Source organism: Xenopus tropicalis, chromosome 2 (assembly GCF_000004195.4).
Source record: "Xenopus tropicalis strain Nigerian chromosome 2, UCB_Xtro_10.0, whole genome shotgun sequence".
Taxonomy (NCBI): Eukaryota; Metazoa; Chordata; class Amphibia; order Anura; family Pipidae; genus Xenopus; species Xenopus tropicalis.
The window spans coordinates 56,350,673-56,374,426 of record NC_030678.2 but is presented as its reverse complement, the minus strand read 5'-3'; the positions used below and the strand labels follow the sequence as shown (position 1 = coordinate 56,374,426).

Sequence of the window (23,754 nt, the reverse complement as noted above, 5' to 3'; positions counted from 1 at the left end):
ATGTCTTTACAGAAAACTAAAAGCCTTCCACACAATTTATCAGGAATAATAGGTTGAGTGCTTTTATACAAGAAAGTGACTTCTAATACATTCACTGTTTACAACAGGGTAGGTATTATTTTTTATGACACAATTTTGTGTCATGTGACAGAAATTACACCATTATGCACGAATTATAACTGTTGACATCACCCATCTCCATTTATAAGGATAGAATTTACAGGACATTTGTGGCTCTTTTTTTTTTATAGGCAATTGTCATGTTGGAGCAGTAAGGCTCCCCATAGAAAAGTCTGGTTGAAATCTACATTTGAGGGAAACCCTTCCCAGTGGGGGGTAATTCACAAATATCCCCTAACGACACAACCAGGACTGTGGAAAGGTGACAACATAAACAACTTCATCAGACAATGCGGGACCAGCCCGCTGGGGCAGGAAGCTGGGGTCTTTGATCTGTTGATCAAAGAGAGGCAAAGTGTGGGCCTAGGAACAGCAGGGGGGGGACAGCATACAGAAAATATGGATTATAGAAATGGATCCATATCTCCGCTGCTTTAAGGTCCACATCCTCATAAATCACATAGGATTTATGAGGAGGCCCCAGGCTTCCCAATGATACCAAACAGGGGCGGCCTATACCCGCCAGTTAGGAGAAATGGGTTCTGGGGGACTGGGACATGAGACACCCCCCATGTTTGGTATCATTTTGAATGCCCACAAATAGGTTAAAACAATTCCCTACTTTCATAATAATATTGAGTACTGGCAAGTACCAATATTATATGAAAAGAAACTGGCTCTATAAGTATAGCTCTCTACAGGGGAGGGGTCATGTGACCAGTTCCTGGGCACTCCCTCCTCATGCATACGGTAATGAGGGAGGAGCCCAGTGGGGAATAAAAGCACGCATGCCCAAGTATTCTTTAGCTCATTCTGGGGGCCGCAACTTATGCATATAATGTTGGGGGATGGGCTCAGGACTTTCAACCTCTGCCTCAGAGGGCACAGGATATTCGGTAACGTACTTAGGATTTCTCTTTGTTTTTATCCCCGTTTATTTTATTGACTGTTTTGCATGTATGTTTCTCTTTTGTTACATCTTTTTAAAACTGCACTGTTTACCCTGTAATATTAAATATAAAATTTAATAAGTTTAGTCCTTTGGCTCTATTCCCACGTACCTCGTATGACTGCTCAGGCCTAGGTGTATTAACTGTTTGGTGTGTGTATGTGTATTGGGTAGAGGGCAGATTCTGTGTAGATGCTAATTAACTAGTGGGCTGCTAGCAGGGGGGTAGGTTTGACTGTAATTTTAACCCTGTGGCTGCTAGTGTGCTGTTAAATTAGTGAGAACTAACCCTCACTGCAGTAAGAAAGTTTGTGTGCAATATATTTCAGTAACTAGGTTTCTATCGCCTGTTAATGATAGATGGTGGCAGCGAATAGTTGTTTTTGGGGCGGTGGTGTGTTTGGGGGTGCTTGATGTTAGTCTAACCTGGGTGAAAGGTGACTGCGTGTAACCCCTTGTTCCCCGTCCCGGTGTCAGGCGCGTCTGTGAGTGGCGTCTCCCTGACAGCAATAATAATAATTTTGTAAGAGGAAATACTGTACAAATTAATGTGCATTAACTTATTTTCTTAATTTAGAATGAGTGTAAAAAACAAAAATGGGTAAAATATACTTTGCACTAACAACTACTATAGCTGACTGCTACTATTTACTGATTGGTTGCTATGGGTTACTGCCCAGGTGCAAATTTGCCCATTGTTTTTAAATGAGCCCTATTGACTGTACACACTTAATACAATTTAATATAATCATAAATAGAAAGATAGATAGATAGTGTGAACTGGTAACAGGAAAACAGGTTGAAGGGAGATATATTTCCCCCAGTTTCATCTCCTACTCCCTGATGTATAGCTGTTCTGAGTGGGTTAATTCCCCAAGGGAGTCTCACCTGGGAAATAATTAGCAGGCTAGATATGCCTGCAGTCCTGGGGGCGTCCGCAGAACATTTTCCAAGGGGGGGCAAGTAAGCTAGCATCATCCTGCAACAGATAAATATATATATATATATATATATAAATATATATAAATATATATATATTTTTTTTTTTTTGCAGGATGATACTAGGGGAAGCTAAATATGGCCCATACACAGACTGACCTACAGCTAATGTGACACTTAGTGGATTCGCTGCTGACGTAAAAAGTTAACCTCCCAACTACCTCTTGCCGTTCCCACTGACTTCCAGGGATACTGTACAAAAGTGCGGGTGGGGGTGCTTTTTTTTTTTACCCTAAAATGTTTAGTATTAGTAGTAAAAGTATTCATACGCGCACTTCTGTTAGGGGATCTGCAAACATTTGTGTTTGTGATCAGTTAGCTTAAAGGGGTAGTTCGCATTCGAATTCACTTTTATTTTTAATGGTTTTTCAGTTATTTAGCTTTTTGTTCAGCAGCTCTCCATTTGGTATTTCAGCAGCTATCTGGTTGCTAGGGTCTTATTTACCCTAGCAACCAGGTAGTGATTTAAACAAGAGATGGGAATATGAATAGTTAAGGGGCCTACTTGGAAAAATAAGTAATACAAAATTATAATAATAATAAAATTGTAGCCTCACAGAGCAATATTTTTTGGCCCCCATTTGAAATCTGTATAGAGGCAGAAGAGAAAGGCAAATTATTCAAAAAAATTAATTAGGAAGACCAATTGCAAAGTTGCTAGGAATAGGCCATTTTATAACATACTAAAGGTTAACTTAAAAGTGAACCACCCCTTTAGATGTGTTTATGTTAGTTTTATAGCAAGAAAGGCAGTGGGTACTGACTCCCCATTATATACAGTGAGACACAGTCTGTATTTACAAACCCAGCACATTATATACAGTGAGACGCAGTCCGTATTTACAAACCCAGCACATTATATACAGTGAGGAGCAGTGGGTACAGATGGCAGATATTCAGGCCCTGGCACTATAATACTGGCACTGATACACAACATTGGCCCCACTGTAACTTACTATAAATGAACAAAACAATGACAAAAAAAAATAAAAATAGTAAGTGCAAAAAACAACAACACATATATAAACACACAATGAGCTTTTTCAGAGGGAAAGAGTTAACTTACCCTCCATGTGTTAGGGTAGGGGATAGATTATAAATTATTATAGATGTCAGGTCAGGCAAAAAACAATTTAATGTCAGCTAGTGATTCTTTAGAACTGTATAGTACCTGGGTATAGTGCCTGGGTATAGTACCTGGGTATAGTACCTGGGTATAGTGCCTGGGTATAGTGCCTGGGTATAGTACCTGGGTATAGTGCCTGGGTATAGTGCCTGGGTATAGTGCCTGTGTATAGTGCCTGTGTATGGTACCTGGGTATAGTGCCTGTGTATAGTGCCTGGGTATAGTACCTGGGTATAGTACCTGGGTATAGTACCTGTGTATAGTGCCTGGGTATAGTACCTGTGGGATGAAAACTGCAGCAAAAGTTGAGAGTTGGTTCTTAGGTAAAGTTACAGGGGCAGATTCTTCTTTTCAGTCTTTATTTCTGTTTCCAGTTTGCAAAATCTCCCGATCCCTGTGTGCATGTGTGCTCTGATTGGTCAATTTTACTGTCTGTCAAGGAAGCTGTGCTCTGATTGGAGAATCCACAAGAAGAAAGATCCAATCGGAGCACAGCAAAAACGGGCTTGAGGGGACTGCAGAAACGGAGTTAGGTTTTTGTTTTTTTTGCTACTTTTCCAGGGGGGGGCAAGTGCCCCCTCTTGCCCCCTTCTGTGGACGCCCATGCCTGCAGTCAGAGAGAGTGTGGAGACTCAGAACTGAGATCAGTGTGAGAGGGTCTGTGCCTGTGTGCAAAAGCTTGGAGTGCTGCTGGGGTTTTCTCCCAAACAAAAAGACTCTCTCAAGGTACTGAGGTACCTTCCAGGTACTCTGGGGAGTTGTGTGTTTTTGGTTTAGCCGGCAATCCCAGTAGGGGACCAGTAATAGAGAGGGAGCGCTCCCTATGTATTAGTTAGAGCCCAAGTGTGGCAAGTGTTTTGTTTTGTATTGTTTTGATTTTGCTCCTGCTGGATACCAGAGTCAATCACGGTACATAATAAATGGACTTTGCTCACCTAAAGAACTGTCTATATGTCTGATCTCGCTTACAATAGATAGATAGAGAGATAGATAGGAGTTCATTTAAATGACATATTAAAATATGGTTAACACCAAGGGCAGACTCATATTTGCAAAAACTGCAGAAAAAAGTTTAAAATGAAGAAATTTCGCCAAAAGCATTGCAGTCAATGAGTGTTTTTTTATCAAGAGTCAAAGAGGCCCATTCATTAAACCACAATTTTTTGGTGCTTAAAATCATGATTGGAAAAAACTTCTGATGTTCGAAAATACGATTTTTTCCTCAATAAATAAATAAATAAATAAATAAAAATCTTGGTTTAATGAATGGGCCCCAAAGGGTGTTTTTCTTATATTTTTTTCTCATTCCAAATGCATTTAAGTCAATAGGAGTTTTTTTCTTGTGCCAAATGCATTGGAGTCAATAGACATTTTGGGCAGATTTACTAAAGTTTGAAATTAGAGCCCACCACAGTAATATTCTACCGTTCTCTGCTGAGCAATGTGAGATTTTTAGATGCTTATTTATCAATGGATGAAAGTTATATTTCACTAATTAATAAATATACTTCTAAAAATACCTTAGAAATCAATAGAAAGTAATTTTACACTTTGATAAATCTGTCCCTTTTTCTCCTGCTCAATGCATTATAATCAATGGCTGTTTTTTTTTCATCCTTACTGCAAGTCAGTGGGCATTCTATCTCACCGATTTTCTTGCACCAAATGAATTCGAGCCAGCTGGCATTTTTCTCTGATTATTTTCTGTGTTTTTTTTTTTTTTTGCACAAAAAATTGCAAAAATGTGCAATTCACAAAACTGATAATTTCTCCAAAGAACTCTCCCTAGCAGCAGGGTTGGAATGTGTGTACACTCTATGCTTTAGGCTGAAATATAATAATATAGAATAATAAATCTATCTTTCGGTGGCCAGCGAGTCTCTATGTATTTTTATTTTCCTCTTATTTTAGTTCCTGCCACTGAGAGGCTTACAGTATCACATTCATAGGCTCAATTTATGTTAATATAGCAATTTTCTGAGTGAGGCAGAGAGAGTAGAATAGAGGAATGAAAAGACATTAAGTAGGTTGGTGATAGAGTTAAGCCTAAGAAGTAGAGGAGGCCATAGAATTATTGGCCAACAAGACAGTAACTCAAGACAATGTGATAAATAAAGACATTTCCAAATGAACGCTTTGCAAAACATCTTACAATATGAATTAATTTGAAGAAAATAGGACAATATAATGAAATGGGCAAGGAGTCTTTCCTACTGTAACTGAGAAAACTTAATCATACATAAATAATACTGTCAGAGAGATGGAATTGTAATATGAATTCAATGTATCATAGAAGCAGGAGTAACATTAATGACCACATACAATATATGGTATGCGTTTGTAAAACTGAGAGGCCCATACCATTATTTCCATCTATGTGAAATTTTAAAAAAAGTTCTTACAGTGAGATCAAATAAATTCTGTATACGCAAGTATGTTGGGAAAACTCATTAGGGTTTATTGACCACAAGTGCAGTAAGCAAAGTACAATTTCAAACACAATCGCCATGGTTTTTTCCAAAAATGCAGTATTTTGCCCCAGAGATTTCAGCGTTGTTGCATCAGGGGAGAGTCAAAATCAACTATGCTTACACATCGACATACAGATGAAGCGCAGGTTTTCCCAAAACTTAACTAGTTACAAGATAACACAGGCTATCCTGTTGTGTTATCTCGTGCCATCTCCCTGCTGTGTCAGGGGAAAAAAAGCCTTCTTAGGCTGTTATTCTGTTTTTAGACAGCAGGTGGTGCCTGGAAAGTAACGTTAACATGCACAGTAGGGGGTCCATTTTGACACCAGACTTCTCCAGCCTTATCTTTTTTCTGGAATGTGGGAAGTGCTAAGAGTGATTAAGATTACCCCCTGGTAAAAGCAAATAGAGCACTAGTCTCTCCTGTGGGTAATTACACACTGGGCTGTTTCTGGGCAAATCCAGTTGGTACAACGTGTATCAGGCGCCAGGGCCGGATTTCTTTCTGAGGCGCCCCGAGGCAGCCCCTATAGGTGTCCCCCTCTGCGCATGCGCAAACACGCCCCCGTGCGCATGCGCGAACGCGCCCCCCGTGCGCATGCGCGAACGCGGCCTCTCCCCAGTGCGCATGCGCGAACGCTCCTTTAAACTCCCATACGGAGCAGTGGGGAGAGGTCCCGACTGCTCCGTATGGGAGCCAAATTGAAATTTTTTTCTGGCGGCGGGGCGGCGTGCCACCCCTAAACTTCTGCCGCCCTAGGCCCGGGCCTTTGTGGCCTCTCCACAAATCCGGGCCTGTCAGGCGCATAATCATATATTTTTAATACTGTAGTTTGGCATTTTTCCCTCCTCTTTTCACATTATGCAATTTTGTTTTCCTCAATCATTTAACTATTAGAGTTCCCAGATCCCTGCAAAGAATGGGCCCAGACAATACATAAGTTCCCTTTTCTCTGTAATAATAAAACAGTACCTGTACTTGATCCCAACTAAGATATAATTACCCCTTATTGGGGGCAGAACAGCCCTATTGGGTTTATTTCATGGTTAAATGATTCCCTTTTCTCTGTAATAATAAAATAGTACCTGTATTTTATACTGGTTTTTTTTTGTGGTTAGGATGGTTTTGAGAGAGGGCCATTTGTATAACTCAGCCTGCAGCCTTGTGCTTTATATGGGCACAGAACCCCTCAGTGACTTCTAAAATCCTTATCATTTACAGTAGGGGGTACATTATCCCTTATAATACATGAGTGATGCTCAGAGTTCCCTGTATAACTCAGCCTGCAGCCTTGTACCTTTATATGGGCACAGAACCCCTCAGTGACTTCTAATATCCTTATCATTTACAGTAGGGGGTACATTATCCCTTATAATATACGAGGCCTGCAGCTTTGTACCTTTATCACAGAATGCCTCCAATATCCCCTTTAATACATAAGAGATTATTACAGCCATGTTTTTCATTTATAGTTATTAAGGTTAAGGCCACAGGCAGTGACAGCAGCTTTGGACAAGTATAAATGATAAATAAAGCAGACATTATCAATAGTTAAGAAATATATCTTTCCACAACTTGGGACAACCTATCTGTACTGAACCCAGTGAGTTTCTTACGCCCTGTAGGCAACACTGACACCCAACACTGCACCACACCATACCTCCCAACATTTAAAAATTAAAAAGAGGGACAAAAGTATATGCCGCGCTAAGTGATGCAATATTTTTGACCACGCCCCTCTGACCACACCCACATTACAAAACACCCCCATTTTCCATGGTTGGAATGGCAGCATCAGACACACCAAGTGCACTAGTGTTTTAACTCTTTTACTGCCAACGACGTATGGCATACGTCGTGGCAGTAAAAGGGCTTAAATGCCAACGACGTGTCCCATACTTCCTTGGCATTTAAGCGCAGCTCTCTGCAGCGGCGGCATGTGCCGCCGCTGCAGGGAGCTTATACATATGTATTATATGGGCAACGTGCCAGGGGGGCTGTCATGAGGGTCCTGCAAGACGTTCGCTCGCAGGACCCTCCAGGAAGCAGCAGACGCGATCGCATCAAGTCTCCTGCTTCCTCCTTCCCCCTGCCGGCCGGCCCACTGAAGAGGAGGCGATCGGGTCTTCAGGACAGGTAAGAACTTTTTTTTTTTTTCATTTAAACACTTACACACACACTTACACACACACTTACATACATTTATACACACTTACAGCACACATTTTAGCAGTTTTTTTTTCATTTTTCACACTTTTATACACTTATTTACACTCATATACACACTTACACACCATAACAAAACTTTTACACATGTACACACATGTATACACAAACACTTTGTTTTTTTTTTATTTTTTTTTATTTTGCCACTTTGTTTTTAGTTTCTTTTACCCAAAAACTGTTTATTTTGACAGCGTGACTATTGGATCAGATATTCTGACCAGTAATTAAACTGTCATGTGACTTATTTTGTTGTTTTACTGATTTGCACAATTTTTGTGGTTTTATCGCATTTTATCCCTGTATAAGTGTTCCTAATCTGTTTTTAGCGTAGCTTTGCCAGGTGTAACTTTGGTGTACAAAAATAACTTTGCCTATTTTGAATTCATCAGAATGTGTACTTTCCAAAAATATATGGTTTCCTGGGGCTCTCTGTATAGTTAGGGGGGGGGGTTACTGCACATAATACGCTGTCAGGGGGCTCTGTGTGCAAAAGCTGGGTTGGCAGGCGAGAAATCCTTATGCGCTATTTTCATTTTGGGGTCAGTACACACCGCAGACTTTGGTATATCTATGCATATTGGGCATCAAACTGTTCAGTAGGCCTCTGGTGTTCCTATTTGGGGTGATTTGCCTTTATCTGATCTTTATCAAGAAATTGTGAGAGATAAATGCGGCAAATTGCAACATTTTTATGCGATTTTCTAAATGTCATATAAATCTGCAAACTTAGGAAAGCTTTACAGCTTGGTACTTTGGAGCAAAAAGAAATGTTTACCCATTATAGATTCGGGGGGATGTGTACTTTCCAAAAATATATGGCTTTCTGGGGTGAGCGTACTTTTTATGTAGCATTATCCCACATAAAGGATGTAAATGTGTTGATTTTGCAGGAGCTGAAATGATATATCATATGGGGGTATGTTCCCATTGGGGCCCCTACATGCCACATACTTAGCTAAACCTATACATATTGGGCATCAAACTGTTCAGTGGACCCCTGGCGTTCATATTTAGGGTGTTTTATTTGGTTACTTTATGACCTGTAGGAGATAAGATACTATAGACTGGAAGTTTTGAAGCAATTTTTAAAAAAAATCACAAATTTTGATAAAAACCAATAACTTTAGGAAAGCATTGCGACTTGATAGTTTGGAGTAGACAGACAGTTGTGCCTATTCTGTATTCCCCAGAATCTGTTCTTTCCAAAATGTACAATTTTCTGGGATAAACCTTCTGTTAGTGGAAATTTTGTCCTTGAAATCTAAGGTATGCCGCTTTCTGGAGCAGTGCTTTGGAAATTTGGTAGTGTACTGCTGGGAGTTTTTGAGAAATCTCCATAAAACTATATATATTTGGTATTGGCACATTCAGGAGACATGGGACTTTCCAAATCAATTGTATATTCGTGCATAAAGTAATTTTTGTTTCTAGTATGTGTGTTTATATTATGGAAAATTAGATTTTTTTTGCATTTTTAGACATTTAGAAGCCTATATCTTGTTACAGAATTGGAATTACACAAAAATTCTACCATATTTTGAAAGCTTAGGTTGTTCTGAAAAAAACGATATATTGTTTTCCTGGGTAAACTAAAAGTCCCCCCGAGGAAAGGCCCCTATAGTGAAACAGTGCAAAATGTTCAAAAACTGTCTGGCAATACAAGTTCCGCTTTGACCAAAACAGCTGGCAGTAAAAGGGTTAATAGCTGGCATCATAAATCATGAGCTGCCCTTGAAAATACAAAAAGGAGGAGGCCAGGATGCGCCTGTGGCCATCAATGGTCCTTCATAGTTCAATTCCCTTGGTGCGTCTGCCTCTATCAATGGGGCTCAATGCTGATACCATTTCTGATACATGCCCTACCTAAGGCATCAGCTTTGAGACCCAAGGAAGCTCAGCTGCCAGGGCGGGAATCGAACTCCAAACCTTACGGGGTAGGAATCGAACTCCAAACCCAACGGGGCAGGAATCGAACTCCACACCCGGCGATGTAAGGGCGTGCGCTCTACCACTTCGCTATCCTTCCTCCTCCCACTTGTAACATGTTTCTTCGTAATCTTGTCTTCTGCATATTGGCGGTTGGTGTATCCTAACCGACTGACTGAAACACTCAGGGTTAGAGCCTGCTGCTTGCCCCAAGCCCTATATAACTAGGGGGGCTGTTATAGTAGGGGGGAATGAATCCTCCATTTATCAACATTCTCTGAAGGGGAATGAATACAAGGGTATACGTTTTACCCCCGGGGCAAGAGAGGTCCCCAAATTTGCCCCATTGACTTATGATGGGGATTTTGGCAAATAACTAGTTTGTCGTAGACCCATGAATGAGGTGTCAAACCGTGCGGCTTATTCTGGAATGGGGTGCTATGACTTTTCTGAGGGGTGGGCAGTTAATTGCCCCAGCAGGGGGCAATTATCCGCCCATAGACTTAACATTGAGACCAACTTTGACTGAGTCCCGCACCGTTTTTCGTAGACCCATGAATGAGGTGTCAAACCGTACAGCTTATTCGGGAATGGGGTGCTATGCCTTTTCTGAGGGGTGGGCGGTTAATTGCCCCAGCAGGGGGCAATTAACCACCGTTTGTCGTAGACCCATGAATGAGGTGTCAAACCGTGCGGCTTATTCGGGAGTGGGGTGCTATGACTTTTCTGAGGGGTGGGCGGTTAATTGCCCCAGCAGGGGGCAATTATCCGCCCATAGACTTAACATTGAGACCAACTTTGACTGAGTCCCGCACTGTTTTTCGTAGACCCATGAATGAGGTGTCAAACCGTGCAGCTTATTCGGGAATGGGGTGCTATGCCTTTTCTGAGGGGTGGGCGGTTAATTGCCCCATCAGGGGGCAATTAACCACCGTTTGACGTAGACCCATGAATGAGGTGTCAAACCGTGCGGCTTATTCAGGAATAGGGTGCTATGACTTTTCTGAGGGGTGGGCGGTTAATTGCCCCATCAGGGGGCAATTAACCACCGTTTGACGTAGACCCATGAATGAGGTGTCAAACCGTGCGGCTTATTCAGGAATAGGGTGCTATGACTTTTCTGAGGGGTGGGCGGTTAATTGCCCCACATGGGGGCAATTATCGGCCCATAGACTTAACATTGAGACCAACTTTGACACCGTTTGTCGTAGACCCATGAATGAGGCGTCAAACTGTGTGGCTTATTCGGGAATGGGGTGCTATGACTTTTCTGAGGGGTGGGAGGTTAATTGCCCCAGCAGGGGGCAATAAACCACCGTTTGTCATATACCCATGAATGAGGTGTCAAACTGTGCGGCTTATTCGGGAATGGGGTGCTATGCCTTTTCTGAGGGGTGGGCGGGTAATTGCCCCAGCAGGGGGCAATTATCCGCCCATAGACTTAACATTGAGACCAAGTTTGACTGTTTTTCGTAGACCCATTAATGAGGTGTCAAACCGTGCGGTCTTTTCGGGAATGGGGTGCTATGCCTTTTCTGAGGGGTGGGCGGTTAATTGCCCCAGCAGGGAGCAATTAACCACCGTTTGTCGTAGACCCATGAATGAGGTGTCAAACCGTGTGGCTTATTCGGGAATAGGGTGCTATGACTTTGTGAGGGGTGGGCAGTTAATTGCCCCAGCAGGGGGCAATTAACCACAGTTTTTCGTAGACCCATGAATGAGGTGTCAAACCGTGCAGCTTATTCGGGAATGGGGTGCTATGCCTTTTCTGAGGGGTGGGCGGTTAATTGCCCCAGCAGGGGGCAATTATCCGCCCATAGACTTAACATTGAGACCAACTTTGACTAAGTCCCGCACCGTTTTTCGTAGATCCATGAATGAGGTGTCAAACCGTGCAGCTTATTCGGGAATGGGGTGCTATGCCTTTTCTGAGGGGTGGGTGGTTAATTGCCCCCTGCTGGCAAATAACTAGTTTGTCGTAGACCCATGAATGAGGTGTCAAACTGTGCGGCTTATTCGGGAATGGGGTACTATGACTTTTCTGAGGGGTGAGCGGTTAATTGCCCCAGCAGGGGCACGAGTTTTGCCACGGCAAGCACCACTCACATTTTCTTCAGGAAATGTACTTATCTAGTTATTATTATTGCCGTGGCAAAACTCGTGCCCCTGCTGGGGCAATTAACCGCCCACCCCTCAGAAAAGTCATAGCACCCCATTCCCGAAAAAGTCGCACAGTTTGAAACCTCATTCATGGGTCTACAACAAACGGTGCGGGACTCAGTCAAAGTTGGTCTCAATGTTAAGTCTATGGGCGGTTTGACAGTAAGTGCCCAGCTGGTATATAATTCAGGAGATATCCTCTGAGCACTGTTACCCCCTGCTGGTATATGTGCCACACCTCTCACAACTCTGGTCATGCCCATTCCCACACGTTGTATCTCAACCCTTTCACCTTGTAGACTGTAAGCTCTTTTGGGCAGAACCCTCTTCACCTCTTGTATCGGTTATTGATTGCTTTATTTGTTACTCTGTATGTCCAATGTATGAAACCCACTTATTGTACAGCGCTGCGGGATATGTTGGCGCTTTATAAATAAATGTTAATAATAATAACTAGAGAGGTACATTTCCTGAAGAAAATGTGAGTGGTGCTTGCCGTGGCAAAACTCGTGCCCTTGCTGGGGCAATTAACCGCCCACCCCTCAGAAAAGTCATAGCACCCCATTCCCGAAAAAGCCACACGGTTTGACACCTCATTCATGGGTCTACGACAAACGGTGCGGGACTCAGTCAAAGTTGGTCTCAATGTTAAGTCTATGGGCGGATAATTGCCCCCTGCTGGTGCAATTAACTGCCCACCCCTCAGAAAAGTCATAGCACCCTATTCCCGAATAAGCCGTACAGTTTTACACCTTATTCATGGGTCTACGACAAATGGAGGTTAATTGCCCCCTGTTGGGGCAATTAACCGCCCACCCCCTATAAAAGTCATATCACCCCATTCCCGAATAAGCCGCACGGTTTGACACCTCATTCATGGGTATACGAAAAACGGTGCGGGACTCAGTCAAACTTGGTCTCAATGTTAAGTCTATGGGCGGATAATTGCTGGGGCAATTAACTGCCCACCCCTCACAAAAGTCATAGTACCCTATTCCCGAATAAGCCGCACGGTTTGACACCTCATTCATGGGTCTACGACAAACGGTGGTTAATTGCCCCCTGCTGGGGCAATTAACTGCCCACCCCTCACAAAAGTCATAGCACCCTATTCCCGAATAAGCCACATGGTTTGACACCTCATTCATGGGTCTACGACAAACGGTGGTTAATTGCCCCCTGCTGGGGCAATTAACTGCCCACCCCTCACAAAAGTCATAGCACCCTATTCCCGAATAAGCCGCACGGTTTGACACCTCATTCATGGGTCTACGACAAATGGTGGTTAATTGCTCCCTGCTGGGGCAATTAACCGCCCACCCCTCAGAAAAGGCATAGCACCCCATTCCCGAATAAACCGCACGGTTTGACACCTCATTCATGGGTCTACGAAAAACGGTGCGGGACTCAGTCAAAGTTGGTCTCAATGTTAAGTCTATGGGCGGATAATTGCCCCCTGCTGGGGCAATTAACTGCCCACCCCTCAGAAAAGTCATAGCATCCTATTCCCGAATAAGCCGCACAGTTTGACCCCTCATTCATGGGTCTACGACAAACGGTGGTTAATTGCCCCTGCTGGAGCAATTACCCGCCCACCCCTCAGAAAAGGCATAGCACCCCATTCCCGAATAAGCCGCACAGTTTGACACCTCATTCATGGGTATATGACAAACGGTGGTTAATTGCCCCCTGCTGGGGCAATTAACCTCCCACCCCTCAGAAAAGTCATAGCACCCCATTCCCGAATAAGCCACACAGTTTGACACCTCATTCATGGGTCTACGACAAACGGTGTGGGACTCAGTCAAAGTTGGTCTCAATGTTAAGTCTATGGGCGGATAATTGCCCCCATCTGGGGCAATTAACCGCCCACCCCTCAGAAAAGGCATAGCACCCCATTCCCGAAGCAGCCGCACGGTTTGACATCTCATTCATGGGTCTACGAGAAACGGTGCGGGACTCAGTCAAAGTTGGTCTCAATGTTAAGTCTATGGGTGGATAATTGCCCCCTGCTGGAGCAATTAACTGCCCACCCCTCAGAAAAGTCATAGCACCCCATTCCCAAATAAGCCGCACAGTTTTACACCTTATTCATGGGTCTATGACAAGCGGTGGTTAATTGCCCCCTGCTGGGGCAATTAACTGCCCACCCCTCACAAAAGTCATAGCACCCTATTCCCGAATAAGCCGCACGGTTTGACACCTCATTCATGGGTCTACGAAAAACGGTGGTTAATTGCCCCCTGCTGGGGCAATTAACCGCCCACCCCTCAGAAAAGTCATAGCACCCCACTCCCGAATAAGCCGCACGGTTTGACACCTCATTCATGGGTCTACGACAAACGGTGGTTAATTGCCCCCTGCTGGGGCAATTAACCGCCCACCCCTCCGAAAAGGCATAGCACCCCATTCCCGAATAAGCTGCACGGTTTGACACCTCATTCATGGGTCTACGAAAAACGGTGCGGGACTCAGTCAAAGTTGGTCTCAATGTTAAGTCTATGGGCGGATAATTGCCCCCTGGTGGGGCAATTAACCGCCCACCCCTCAGAAAAGTCATTGCACCCCACTCCCGAATAAGCCACACGGTTTGACACCTCATTCATGGGTCTACGACAAACGGTGGTTAATTGCCCCCTGCTGGGGCAATTAACCGCCCATCCCTCAGAAAAGGCATAGCACCCCATTCCCGAATAAGCTGTACGGTTTGACACCTCATTCATGGGTCTACGACAAACGGTGGTTAATTGCCCCCTGCTGGGGCAATTAACCGCCCACCCCTCAGAAAAGTCATAGCACCCCACTCCCGAATAAGCCGCACGGTTTGACACCTCATTCATGGGTCTACGACAAACGGTGGTTAATTGCCCCCTGCTGGGGCAATTAACCGCCCACCCCTCCGAAAAGGCATAGCACCCCATTCCCGAATAAGCTGCACGGTTTGACACCTCATTCATGGGTCTACGAAAAACGGTGCGGGACTCAGTCAAAGTTGGTCTCAATGTTAAGTCTATGGGCGGATAATTGCCCCCTGGTGGGGCAATTAACCGCCCACCCCTCAGAAAAGTCATAGCACCCCACTCCCGAATAAGCCACACGGTTTGACACCTCATTCATGGGTCTACGACAAACGGTGGTTAATTGCCCCCTGCTGGGGCAATTAACCGCCCACCCCTCAGAAAAGGCATAGCACCCCATTCCCGAATAAGCTGTACGGTTTGACACCTCATTCATGGGTCTACGACAAACGGTGGTTAATTGCCCCCTGCTGGGGCAATTAACCGCCCACCCCTCAGAAAAGTCATAGCACCCCACTCCCGAATAAGCCGCACGGTTTGACACCTCATTCATGGGTCTACGACAAACGGTGGTTAATTGCCCCCTGCTGGGGCAATTAACCGCCCACCCCTCCGAAAAGGCATAGCACCCCATTCCCGAATAAGCTGCACGGTTTGACACCTCATTCATGGGTCTACGAAAAACGGTGCGGGACTCAGTCAAAGTTGGTCTCAATGTTAAGTCTATGGGCGGATAATTGCCCCCTGGTGGGGCAATTAACCGCCCACCCCTCAGAAAAGTCATAGCACCCCACTCCCGAATAAGCCACACGGTTTGACACCTCATTCATGGGTCTACGACAAACGGTGGTTAATTGCCCCCTGCTGGGGCAATTAACCGCCCACCCCTCAGAAAAGGCATAGCACCCCATTCCCGAATAAGCTGTACGGTTTGACACCTCATTCATGGGTCTACGAAAAACGGTGCGGGACTCAGTCAAAGTTGGTCTCAATGTTAAGTCTATGGGCGGATAATTGCCCCCTGCTGGGGCAATTAACTGCCCACCCCTCAGAAAAGTCATAGCACCCCATTCCAGAATAAGCCGCACGGTTTGACACCTCATTCATGGGTCTACGACAAACTAGTTATTTGCCAAAATCCCCATCATAAGTCAATGGGGCAAATTTGGGGACCTCTCTTGCCCCGGGGGTAAAACGTATACCCTTGTATTCATTCCCCTTCAGAGAATGTTGATAAATGGAGGATTCATTCCCCCCTACTATAACAGCCCCCCTAGTTATATAGGGCTTGGGGCAAGCAGCAGGCTCTAACCCTGAGTGTTTCAGTCAGTCGGTTAGGATACACCAACCGCCAATATGCAGAAGACAAGATTACGAAGAAACATGTTACAAGTGGGAGGAGGAAGGATAGCGAAGTGGTAGAGCGCACGCCCTTACATCGCCGGGTGTGGAGTTCGATTCCTGTCCCGTTGGGTTTGGAGTTCGATTCCTACCCCGTAAGGTTTGGAGTTCGAGTCCCGCCCTGGCAGCTGAGCTTCCTTGGGTCTCAAAGCTGATGCCTTAGGTAGGGCATGTATCAGAAATGGTATCAGCATTGAGCCCCATTGATAGAGGCAGACGCACCAAGGGAATTGAACTATGAAGGACCATTGATGGCCACAGGCGCGTCCTGGCCTCCTCCTTTTTGTATTTTCAAGGGCAGCTCATGATTTATGATGCCAGCTATTAACCCTTTTACTGCCAGCTGTTTTGGTCAAAGCGGAACTTGTATTGCCAGACAGTTTTTGAACATTTTGCACTGTTTCACTTTAGGGGCCTTTCCTCGGGGGGACTTTTAGTTTACCCAGGAAAACAATATATCGTTTTTTTCAGAACAACCTAAGCTTTCAAAATATGGTAGAATTTTTGTGTTATTCCAATTCTGTAACAAGATATAGGCTTCTAAATGTCTAAAAATGCAAAAAAAAATCTAATTTTCCATAATATAAACACACATACTAGAAACAAAAATTATTTTATGCACGAATATACAATTGATTTGGAAAGTCCCATGTCTCCTGAACGTGCCAATACCAAATATATATAGTTTTATGGAGATTTCTCAAAAACTCCCAGCAGTACATTACCAAATTTCCAAAGCACTGCTCCAGAAAGCGGCATACCTTAGATTTGAAGGACAAAATTTCCACTAACAGAAGGTTTATCCCAGAAAATTGTACATTTTTGGAAAGAACAGATTCTGGGGAATACAGAATAGGCAGAACTGTCTGTCTACTCCAAACTATCAAGTCGCAATGCTTTCCTAAAGTTATTGTTTTTTATCAAAATTTGTGATTTTTTAAAAAAATTGCTTCAAAACTTCCAGTCTATAGTATCTTATCTCCTACAGGTCATAAAGTAACCAAATAAAACACCCTAAATATGAACGCCAGGGGTCCACTGAATAGTTTGATGCCCAATATGTATAGGTTTAGCTAAGTATGTGGCATGTAGGGGCCCCAATGGGAACATACCCCCATATGATGTATCATTTCAGCTCCTGCAAAATCAACACATTTACATCCTTTATGTGGGATAATGCTACATAAAAAGTACGCTCACCCCAGAAAGCCATATATTTTTGGAAAGTACACATCCCCCCGAATCTATAATGGGTAAACATTTCTTTTTGCTCCAAAGTACCAAGCTGTAAAGCTTTCCTAAGTTTGCAGATTTATATGACATTTAGAAAATCGCATAAAAATGTTGCAATTTGCCGCATTTATCTCTCACAATTTCTTGATAAAAATCAGATAAAGGCAAATCACCCCAAATAGGAACACCAGAGGCCTACTGAACAGTTTGATGCCCAATATGCATAGATATACCAAAGTCTGCGGTATGTACTGACCCCGAAATGAAAATAGCGCATAAGGATTTCTCGCCTGCCAGCTCAGCTTTTGCACACAGAGCCCCCTGTCAGTGTATTATGTGCCGAAACTTCCCCTAACTATACACAGACCCCCACAAAACCATATATTTTTGGAAAGTACACATTCTGAGAAATCCAACAAGGTAAAGAGTCCTTTCTACACCAAAGTACCAATCTGCAATGCTTTCCTAAAGTTATTGTTTTTTATGGCATTTCAGAAAATCGCCTAAAAATGTTGCAATTTGCCGCATTTATCTCACACAATTTCTTGCGTACAAAGGCAAGTCACCCCAAATAGGAACACCAGAGGCCTACTGAACAGTTTGATGCCCAAGATGCATAGATATACCAAAGTCTGCGGTGTGTACTGACCCCAAAATGAAAATAGCGCATAAGGATTTCTCGCCTGCCAACCCAGCTTTTGCACACAGAGCCCCCTGACAGCGTATTATGTGCAGTAACCCCCCCCCTAACTATACAGAGAGCCCCAGGAAACCATATATTTTTGGAAAGTACACATTCTGATGAATTCAAAATAGGCAAAGTTATTTTTGTACACCAAAGTTACACCTGGCAAAGCTACGCTAAAAACAGATTAGGAACACTTATACAGGGATAAAATGCGATAAAACCACAAAAATTGTGCAAATCAGTGAAACAACAAAATAAGTCACATGACAGTGTAATTAGTGGTCAGAATATCTGATCCAATAGTCACACTGTCAAAATAAACAGTTTTTGGGTAAAAGAAACTAAAAACAAAGTGGCAAAGTGTTTGTGTATACATGTGTGTACATGTGTAAAAGTTTTGTTATAGTGTGTAAGTGTGTATATGAGTGTAAATAAGTGTATAAAAGTATGAAAAATGAAAGACTGCTAAAATGTGTGCTGTAAGTGTGTGTATAAATGTATGTAAGTGTGTGTGTAAGTGTGTAAATGAAAAAAAAAATAGTTCTTACCTGTCCTGAAGACCCGATCGCCTCCTCTTCAGTGGGCCGGCCGGCAGGGGGGAAGGAGGAAGCAGGAAGCAGCAGACGCGATGCGATCGCGTCTGCTGCTTCCTGGAGGGTCCTGTGAGCGATCGTCTTGCAGGACCCTCATGACAGCCCCCCTGGCACGTTGCCCAGGGGGGCTGTCATGGATAGAAGCTCTCTGCAGCGGCGGCACAGAGCAGAGAGCTGCAGAGAGCTGCGCATAAATGCCAACGACGTATGGGACACGTCGTTGGCATTTAAGCCCTTTTACTGCCACGACGTATGCCATACGTCATTGGCAGTAAAAGAGTTAAAACACTAGTGCACTTGGTCTGTCTGATGCTGCCATTCCAACCATGGAAAATGGGGGTGTTTTGTAATGTGGGTGTGGTCAGAGGGGCGTGGTCAAAAAATATTGCATCACTTAGCGCGGCATATACTTTTGTCCCTCTTTTTAATTTTTAAATGTTGGGAGGTATGGTGTGGTGCAGTGTTGGGTGTCAGTGTTGCCTACAGGGCGTAAGAAACTCACTGGGTTCAGTACAGATAGGTTGTCCCAAGTTGTGGAAAGATATATTTCTTAACTATTGATAATGTCTGCTTTATTTATCATTTATACTTGTCCAAAGCTGCTGTCACTGCCTGTGGCCCTAACCTTAATAAATATAAATGAAAAACATGGCTGTAATAATCTCTTATGTATTAAAAGGGATATTGGAGGCATTCTGTGATAAAGGTACAAAGCTGCAGGCCTCGTATATTATAAGGGATAATGTACCCCCTCCTGTAAATGATAAGGATTTTAGAAGTCACTGAGGGGTTCTGTGCCCATATAAAGCACAAGGCTGCAGGCTGAGTTATACAAATGGCCCTCTCTCAAAACCATCCTAACCACAAAAAAACCCAGTATAAAATACAGGTACTATTTTATTATTACAGAGAAAAGGGAATCATTTAAGCATGAAATAAACCCAATAGGGCTGTTCTGCCCCCAATAAGGGGTAATTATATCTTAGTTGGGATCAAGTACAGGTACTGTTTTATTATTACAGAGAAAAGGGAATCATTTTACCATGAAATAAACCCAATAGGGCTGTTCTGCCCCCAATAAGGGGTAATTATATCTTAGTTGGGATCAAGTACAGGTACTGTTTTATTATTACAGAGAAAAGGGAATCATTTAACCATTAAATAAACCCAATAGGGCTGTTATGCCCCCAATAAGGGGTAATTATATCTTAGTTGGCATCAAGTACAGGTACTGTTTTATTATTACAGAGAAAAGGGAATCATTTAACCATTAAATAAACCCAATAGGGCTGTTCTGCCCCAATAAGGGGTAATTATATCTTAGTTGGGATCAAGTACAGGTACTGTTTTATTATTACAGAGAAAAGGGAACTTATTTATTGTCTGGGCCCATTCTTTGCAGGGATCTGGGAACTCTAATAGTTAAATGATTGAGGAAAACAAAATTGCATAATGTGAAAAGAGGAGGGAAAAATGCCAAACTACAGTATTAAAAATATATGATTATGCGCTTGATATATGTTGTACCAACTGGATTTGCCCAGAAACAGCCCAGTGTGTAATTACCCACAGGAGAGACTAGTGCTCTATTTGCTTTTACCAGGGGGTAATCTTAATCACTCTTAGCACTTCCCACATTCCATAAAAAAGATAAGGCTGGAGAAGTCTGGTGTCAAAATTGACCCCCTGCTGTGCATGTTAACGTTACTTTCCAGGCACCACCTGCTGTCTAAAAACAGAATAACAGCCTAAGAAGGCTTTTTTTCCCCTGACACAGCAGGGAGATGGCACGAGATAACACAACAGGATAGCCTGTGTTATCTTGTAACTAGTTACGTTTTGGGAAAACCTGCGCTTCATCTGTAATGCGCCCAATCTTGGCAACAGCTCATGTAAACATGGTTTTCATCAGCATGGAACCAAAGTATTTGGTAGGGCAGTAAGTTAGGCTCATTAGGGCATTCATCCTGTTTGCAAAGGACACTGTGTTAAGGGAATATTAGGAAATGAGTATGGGGCGGCTTTTTCCTTTATTTATTGCTATTTACTCTTCCTTGTATGGCAAATGAGCAAAAGAACAACATATAATTAGCTGTAATGTAGTTTTATAGACATCATACCAATCACAGCTTAGGTGGCATTGATAGGCAGTATTACATAACCACATAGTTATGTCCAGACATGCTCCTGATTTATTATGTGCACCGTATATCAAATCTGCTATCATTTCAGCCATTACAAAACGCCCACTCAGCTCCCTTCCGTATTTTATTTGTCTCATTTAAGCTATTGGAACTGTTTTCATTGCTATACAATGCTAATTATTTATTTATAACGCAGTCAACATTTATGCCTTTCAAGCTCAGTCATACAGGAAACATCAATTTCCTGCGCTGATTAGTTCAGCTTCCTTGTACTTTCCTAATTAGCTGTAATACATTCATATTGTATTAACTTGCCAATTTTTCCTGCATGCTTTTACTTTTTATTTGCTGGCATTTTCATGTTCATATCAATGTCCAATTTTATTCACTATACCCTCCCCCTCTTTTAAAATGCTTTTTTCACTTAAAGCCTGTGGAGAAATGCCAATGCCAACCTTATGGGACTCCTATTGGCTTCAGTGGGAACTGCTTGGAAGTGGGGGTATGGGGGCTTTTCCTCCCTAAAAACTCTTGTGGTTGGGGTGGTATACATTAGACAATCCACCCTGTGGGACATTAGCCAAAGGAGTAGTTAATCAACTCTGTTGATAACTCTGCCTAGTAGCAGTAGTACAGTACTGTTTGCATACTCTTTTGCATATTCTGAGACCCATTTTTGCAACTGAGTGGCAGGTAGAGACTGAGACCTAATACAAGGGTAATGCAACAATTCCTCCCTGCTTTGGTCTTGCAGCTACACTCATATTGCCATAGCATAGGCAATAACTCCTGTACTAACTCTGACAGTCGCAATATAGCCTTACAGTGAAATAGAGAACCTTCTTGCTTCTAACTAGTTTTGTTACACAGTCCATGATCACACACACAAACTTTTCTGTGGCCACCCATGTGCAGAGTTCAAAAACCAACTGAACCTTTGTATAACACAGGTACTATAATTCTAGAAATAAAGCCTAACAGTGGAAAAATAGAAGCCCTAATCACCTTGTAGAGTTCTCCAGGATGCTGATCTGTACGTTCCATTTCTGTAGACACATGCTCTTGCTGGACTCTGAATATGAAGTGTTAGTTACTGATATACTTCAGAGAAGAAGCAGCACGCAGTGGGAGAGAAGAGCTGTGAACATTTATATATTATATACTATATGGCTATTACAAAAATAAGCACAAATGTTTTCTCAGCTCTAGTAACCTATAGCAGCCAATAAGACGTTTGCTTATTATGGACTAGCAACACCGTAAAAGTATTTTATATGCATTTCTTTATAAAGTACTATTACACTGCACTTGTGAAAATGGTGTGTTTGCTTCAGGAAACACCACTATAGTTTATATAAATAAGGTGCTGTCTAGCCATGGGTGCAACCATTCAATTTAAATAGGGCAAAAAGGCACATATTTATGCATCAGAAAACAGATAAGCTGTGAATAATACAATGGATTTAGTCTTTACACAGGCAGATAAACAAGAATCAAATTCCTTCCATAGCCAAGCTACAGAAAGAAAGCATCTCTGTAATAAAAAAGGACTTTTGTTGACTAGAAATTGTATTTGTAGATGCCTGATTAACAGATATTGGGGGCACATTTACTAAAACTTTATAATTTCTCATTTTTTTTAAATTTTCAGATTCGACTACTCATTTCCTAGATTGTCTAACATTAGCTAAAAAAATTTGACAGAAAAAGTTCTGAAACTGCAACAATTGTCACACAAAAATCCGAAAACTTTTAAGTTTTGAGACAAAAGAAGGATCTTCAAGGAAAGTAAATGGACATCTGCCATTGACTTCTACATTGACTTGGCAAGTTTTAGATGTGTTTAGACACAGTAAAAGTCGTCTACTTTTAATGCTAAAAATCTGAATTGAGAAAAAAAAATCAGATGATGGGCCCCTTTCATGTAAAAATAGAATATTTTCACTTTTTGGTGTTTACAACAGTTTATATGTATAACCCTGTTTCATCTAAATAAACTATTTTCATAAAAATATAGTTTTTAGTAGTATGTGCTATTGAGTAATTCTGAATAGAATGTCATTTTAATTTACTAAGGGCTGCACCCTGGCATCATAGGAGTCACAGTGCGCACAAACACACCAAGGGCACACATACATTTTAGGTCACATGAGCCAATTACTTGACAAAATCTTTTGCTTCCACACTACTTCCTGTTACAGTTAGAGCTGCATTATTTCCTGTCAGGTGATCTCTAAGAAAGCACACAGACCAACACAAAATGGTGGCTCATGGTAAAATATGTTAAAGGGAAGTATTTACTCATATATATCCCAGTGTGGTAAAATTATTTAATAGGCCACTTAACATGACATATACCAACTGCTGGTTAAGTATTCATTTTGGTGGTATAGTTTTCTTTTAATTCAGTTATTATTTGGAGCCTTTGGCTAAACCGTCCAATTCCTATTTCCTATAGGGACTCTTGAGGATATCCCTTGAAACAAATGTCTAAATCTAAGGAATGCCCCTTCTCTCTACTCTAGTTTCTCCTCTTTCATCTTCCCTAGCTCTTTATTAAAGAGGAACTAAAGGATCCAAAAACAAATTATTACTCTAATTTTTTACATTTATTTGTGATATGATGATGCTTTATAGTGCTTTTCACAATGTAACTATGTCAGATGACACTGACAGGGAACTAGCATTGGGGACACTGAAGGTGTTAGAGCACTGTGCTGAGGTGTGGGGTGGTTGAAGTTTACCCTTGGCTGACTAGAGATGCCTATTTAATAGTGAATAGTTTACAAACTATACAGTGGAGTGAAAATGGGTTGAGGTTTGTTTAGACATCAAGGCAGAAAAAGATTATGGCATAAATAGATAACAATATGTTTTTACAGGGTTGAATATACATATTTGTATAAATTGTGTATATAT

At 42.4% G+C, this 23,754-nt stretch overlaps 1 long non-coding RNA gene across 1 annotated transcript; it reads left to right on the top strand.

The window, feature by feature from the left end:
- Positions 1–814: 814 nt before the first annotated feature.
- On the top strand, positions 815–22,724 carry LOC108645779. The gene is made up of 2 exons (XR_001924041.2): positions 815–1,016; positions 22,487–22,724. It is a non-coding gene; the product is annotated as an uncharacterized LOC108645779 (long non-coding RNA).
- The last annotated feature ends 1,030 nt before the right edge of the window (positions 22,725–23,754 follow it).